Source organism: Engystomops pustulosus, chromosome 2 (assembly GCF_040894005.1).
Source record: "Engystomops pustulosus chromosome 2, aEngPut4.maternal, whole genome shotgun sequence".
NCBI classification, from domain to species: domain Eukaryota; kingdom Metazoa; phylum Chordata; class Amphibia; order Anura; family Leptodactylidae; genus Engystomops; species Engystomops pustulosus.
The window spans coordinates 184,215,935-184,221,934 of record NC_092412.1 but is presented as its reverse complement, the minus strand read 5'-3'; the positions used below and the strand labels follow the sequence as shown (position 1 = coordinate 184,221,934).

General features: G+C 35.5%; 1 protein-coding gene across 1 annotated transcript in view; it reads left to right on the top strand.

Moving 5' to 3' along the window:
• Positions 1-339: 339 nt before the first annotated feature.
• Positions 340-6,000, top strand: part of CNTN2 (contactin 2) — a 52,768-nt gene continuing 47,107 nt past the window's right edge. Inside the window, exon 1 of the mRNA XM_072137532.1 lies at positions 340-516. The gene's annotated coding sequence lies outside the window, so the exon portion shown is untranslated. The remainder of the gene's footprint in view (positions 517-6,000) is intronic.

The window sequence follows — 6,000 nt, the reverse complement described above, 5'->3', positions numbered from 1 at the left end:
GACTAAACTGCTAAATGAGAAACTTGTTAATCCTACACTTGATAAACTCTACTGCATTTGATGACTGCAATGAGAATCACCTTACTGTAGCCTAATGTAATGCACATATCCCAGAGCATATGTTAATCCATGTTATATGATGACACCACAGGAGAGAGCCTACACTTATCTACAGTATAATATACCAGTGCAAGGAAAGCTGGCACAGTCTGAGCATCTGCCAATGTGTCTGCGCTCCTGCCCTCTCAGGGAGGACTCTGGAGGGAAAGGGAGGGAGTTAGAGAGAGACTGAGGAAAAAGGGAGGGAGAGAATAAGAGAGAGAGAGTGAGAGAAGGAGAGAGAGGAGGAGCGTATACTGATGCAGTCAGCTTGCAGCATCCTGATACACACACATATATATATCCACAGCACTGAACCTGCACCCTCCCTCCTTGCTGCAGATTTCTGTATGTGATGTGAAGTGAGCGACACAAGTACCCGCTGCTGTGGAATTGGCATCTGTCTTTATAATTCAGGTAGGGCTCATCATGCAGTGCTGGCAAAGGATGGCATTGCAGAATATGTTTATAGTTGGCATAGTTTTTCATAACCATCATTATTATTATTAGTGATGTGCACGGATCATTGCGGGGTTCCTAGTTTGTTTGTAGATTTTGTCTTGTTTTGTCTTCTTACTTTAAATCTGTATATATTAAAATGGAAATGTTTTAATACAGAGCCTAAATGGTCGGAGGAGTGTAGGAATGCATATCTTGGATACATACATCTAGAAACAAGGAGGCAAAGACTGCTGAGTCTATAGCTTGGTAGATAGTCTATAGATTAAGGTCTCAACGTGGCCTTCAGAGAAACATCTGCAAGGCAGGACAGTTCAGTTATGAAGGTAGATGTGCTGCATGGAAGTCTAACTCACAACTAGTGTTCAGCTGACTAGATAATATGACAGTAGTCGAACACAATTATGAGCTCAGTCAAGTCTAGAATATCTGCCAGAAATTCTATGCAGGACCATAGCACCCAAGTGAGTCCATGACAGATTACTAGCTGTTCTCAATAGTAAAAGTGGAAGAAGTGTTGTTACAAATCCAAGAGTTGGCAGATTTCTAGCTTTAGTAGGAGACAGAGAGTCTACAGATAAAGAATAGAGTTTATAATGTGGTATGGGATGTATGGGATGTAATGGATGTATAGGTCACAATTTAATTTATCCTTGCTTCCCATTACAAACACTTCCATATAAACTGTGTATGAGTAGGCCTTAAGTGTTTAAGAAACTGGGTGGATCACTAAAGAAAGATTAGAAAGCACAAGACAACTTAAAGGACAAACTAGAGAAATGTAGAAAGATAATAAGAACAGAATAAAAGTAACAGCAAGTAAGCAGGAGTCACGGCCTGACTTTTGACCTCACAAACCTTTCAAAGAGATGCTCCATTGAGGTTTCAATCATAAGGATGGTTTATGGCCGTAATAATCTAAATGCACCCATTGCAGTCCTCTGTGCTCTGAACTAACATTCCTCTTGGCACTGTTGGCACATAGTAAAGTAATGTGGGATGTTGTAGATTATATCGATTGAGTGGTACCTATATACATTTGTATTATCCAACCCTAAACTGTTGATCTAAGTCAGTAGTTCAATGTTTACAACAATTCTATGAAGTATCAAAAACTTGATTGGAACATTTTAGATTCAAAAAGTTGAAACAAAATGAAAGCAAGAAAATTATAATTTTATATCTCTCCATTATTTTCCAATAATTTGCAGCCCAATAGACGCCAGATTGAAGGCATTGAATATGCATGGCCCCTAATTCACACAACATCCATTCTAATGTGCAGGACATCAGTTCCATTTTCCCCTAACCTTTGGATATGGGATAGATGTTCCTGAAACAACAACTTTACACTTTTGTGTGATTTAAATCATTTTGAGGAAGTTCTCCAAGTTACTTTTTATTTGGAATTAACATTTTTTAATTCTTTTTAACTAGAGAAATCAATGTTGAAAATGTGATCTGTTAAGTAATTTACATTTAGACAGCTTACATCCAACATGATCCTGGCTTCTATTAAATGATAAAATAAATCATTCAAGAATGTTATACAAGTATGTTGAATTCTTAATTGATGGAAAGTAAAAAACACATATATTCTCAATGTTGTAATATTCATATCAAGGCATTTTATTTCATCTTTCTTTTTTAAAGGAACTGAACTCCTTTAAAATTCACATTACATTTGAGGGCAACTCATTCATTCAGTTCGTTTGTACTTTTGGCCCCCTTCATAAGGCATTTTTGACCCATCTGTTGCTACATGAAATGATAGCCTGGGGTGATAGAAGCAAATTAAAAGAAGCTTAAAATCTGAAAAAATCTCTGAACTAGTCCTATAAGGGACCACACACATCTGTATGTACAATACATTTCTTCTGTTATATCCCAAGTGAATATATACAACCTTCATGAAAAAAAGATTACCATAAAAAAACAAAAAAAAACATTTCTTTGCATTATTTGTTTCTGATTAGTTATTAATAAAATATATTTTTGTATATCAATTTTGACATTATTTATGATTTATTGTCTTCTTGCTACCATTAAACCACTGTAGTGTGTTACAGTAGCTGCACCTTTTCATTAAAATTGCACAAAATTTAGCTGAGTTTTATAAAAATTTGTTACAAAACTTATACCCTTACATTTCCTTGGTGACACAATTAGAAAGAACAGAAACCAATGAGACAACAAAAACAGATGAATGAAAAGTCACAAATTATGTATGTTCCTCAATGTGATGACAATTTTGTTTACTCTTAAAGGAAACCTACCACTTGAAGTGGCAGGTTTCAGATGGAAATACCGGGCACCAGCTCAGGGTGAGCTGGTGCCGGAGCTTATTTTTGTTAGTGTTTTAAATTGCTGTATTGCGGTTTAAAACACTTTTTAAACTTTATAGCCGGCGCAGGGAGATACAGGCTCGGCGCTTACCTACCTGCGCCGGCTATAAAGTTTAAAAAGTGTTTTAAACCGCAATACAGCAATTTAAAACACTAACAAAAATAAGCTCCGGCACCAGCTCACCCTGAGCTGGTGCTCAGTATTTCCGTCTGAAACCTGCCACTTCAAGTGGTAGGTTTCCTTTAAACTGTCTTAATAGTGTCTAAAAGTTGAATGTTAGACAGACAGACTTAAACGGCGCCAAATTTGTCTATTATCTGTAAGTGGTGAATCCAGCTAAGTTTAAGATTGTTTATTCTCACAATAATTCCTTTGTAGTCTATGCTCAAAAAATGCACCACAATTTGGGTACATTGGTATATCATTGGGCACATGCTGCAAACTAGGCATGCCTCTTTTCTATAATGTTACATCTCTTTACATGGAGCCATGCCCTTTACCAAAAAGTCATAAAATGAGTCTTAAGACTGTCTAAAAGATTTAATAAGTGTATGGCAAAGCATTTTACACAGTTGTGTTTTATTTTGCACAAATTATACCAGAAGCAATTTTGGTACTAAATATCCTCCAAGTACCCACCAGCCCTCTACATGTATTTATGACGATGAAGAACTTCCATAGCTCCCTACATAGCCTCATAAGAAGAATGATGTTAAAAAGTAATGAACCATGCATCATAATTTCAAATTTGTAATTTTCAGAGCCTGAGTCACAAGAAAAAGATGCAGTTTAAATTCTGAAAATGTAAACCTGCTCTTATGAATAATAAATATAAAGAAGCCTAATAAGCATTATCAAATGCTAAATGTACCATAGTGAACAAATGGTTTACTGAACAAAAATGAAGTTACAAAAAAAGAAGTAAACACTATTTTGAAGACTGGGATATTAAAACACTAATTGAAGTGTACGATTATTAATAATTTGTGATTTTTTTTGTCTACTGTAAAAGAGTGGGGAGATCAGATGTGTAGAGGATCGCAGGTATGCCAAGAAGTTAGATAGTGCATAGTATAGTTTCTCACAAATTTATTTTCCAATATATTTTTATGAACAGATTTTCATGAACAAGAAATCCTTCCATGTACCATATGTTTTGACCATTAAAGAAGATATATTTTGGTGACCACTTTAAAAAATAGCTTCTATCTTATGGCACCCTAGTTAGACTTTATAGCTAGGAAGCAGAACACTATAGTGTGTTTCAATTGTAAAATGGCAATTGTGAAATGTCAGTATTACATTACCAGGACTGGCCATAGTTGTGAAATAACTTTTTGACAACAATAACATTGTAGTCACCTAATGTTGAACAAGTAAAGGTTACATTAATTATTCCTCCTAAACTCTATATGATCATACAGATAGTTAAAGGATCTTATGTTTACTGCCCCTGATGTCTGCCATTGACTGATACTGATTCTGATTGATTCTGATTCACTTTTTGTTTATAAATGTTTTATTTAGTGAGAAGTTAGCACAACCACTGGGAGACTAAAAACCTGGTCTGTACTATTACGTTTCCTGATATAATGTACCTGCCATATGTCTGAATCTAAGACATGTGGAACAAGTGGCCGAAAGTATTTCTAGTAGGATCAGGACAGAAGTGTTCCATCTAATTTGTCAATTATTGATGAGCAGTTACTAAAGAAAAGACAGACTGAAATCCAAAAAATCAATTACTTTTCTGTATATATTGATCAGTATGTTCTGTGTAAGTATATCCACAAAATCAATAGATCACCATTGACCATTAAAACAATGAATGAAAATTTCAGACGGAACTTAGTAGTAAAGTCATTGGCATGACATACTTTCCCATCTCCCTAATAACCTTAAGTCATTAATAGGTGACCAATCATCATTCTAGGTCAGTCTTTTCTAGTAAAGATGTAAATTCATCATAATATATAATATTCTGGATCTTTTCTTATTACTGTGTTTTAAGCTGTTGCTTTGTAATTCCTCCTAGAAATGTAATAAAAAAAATAACTTAAAATCCCTTTGGGATCCTTTTTAATTTATAGATATAATAAAATTAAAAGAAATTGAAAGTAATAATAATAGGAAGTATTTCAAACAAATCCAATATTAATAAAATAAATTAAGTCAAGTCAAGGCAACCTCACTTTCATTAGAAGTGCTCTTCTCGGGTCTCTAGGGGGGAACACTATCTATGGCAGTCTGGTACTAATATATCTCTTCAATTTCTCTAAAAATAATATTCCTAAATGTATCACACTTACACCTATAGTACATTTGTCTATGTCATCTAATGTGCATGTATCATCTAATGCACATTCCTTGTCCACTGTACAGCTGTCAGCCTCTGAAAAAGGGTCATCCAACACTAATACACTATATGTGTAATGTACTCTGCACATCTTCTACTCACGTTATCTTCTGCACCTTTGTACTGAAATTCTATAAACATCCTTACTACCCATGTCATCCCCTGTACATGTACCCTCCCCTGCGCATCTGGCAACCTCTATTCATGAAGCACCCTCTGCTCATGTGACATCTTCTGCACCTGCCACTCTCTGTTCATATTTCATCTCTGCTCATGTTATTCATGTGTCATCCTTTGGAAATGTGTCATCTTCTGTGCCTGTCATCCTCTATTCATGTATCATGCCCTGCACATGAGATATCCTCAATTCATGTGTCATCCTCTGTTCATGTATCATCCTCTGCTCATGTGGCATCAATTCATGTGTCATTCTCTGCACGTGTCATTCTCTGTTCATATATCATATATGCTATTCATGTGTTGTATCATCCTCTGGACATGTGTCATCCTCTGTTCATATTTCATTCTCTATTTGTGTGTCATTCTATGTTCATGTGTCATTCTCTGTTTTTGTGGCATCCTCTGTTTATGTGTTATCCATCCTCTGTTCATGTGTCATTCTCTGTTCATGTGTCATTCTCTGTTCATGTCTCATCTTCTGCACGTTTCATCCTCTGTTAATGTATCATATATGCTAGTCATGTTTCATTCTCTGTTTCTGTGGCATCCTCTGTTCATGT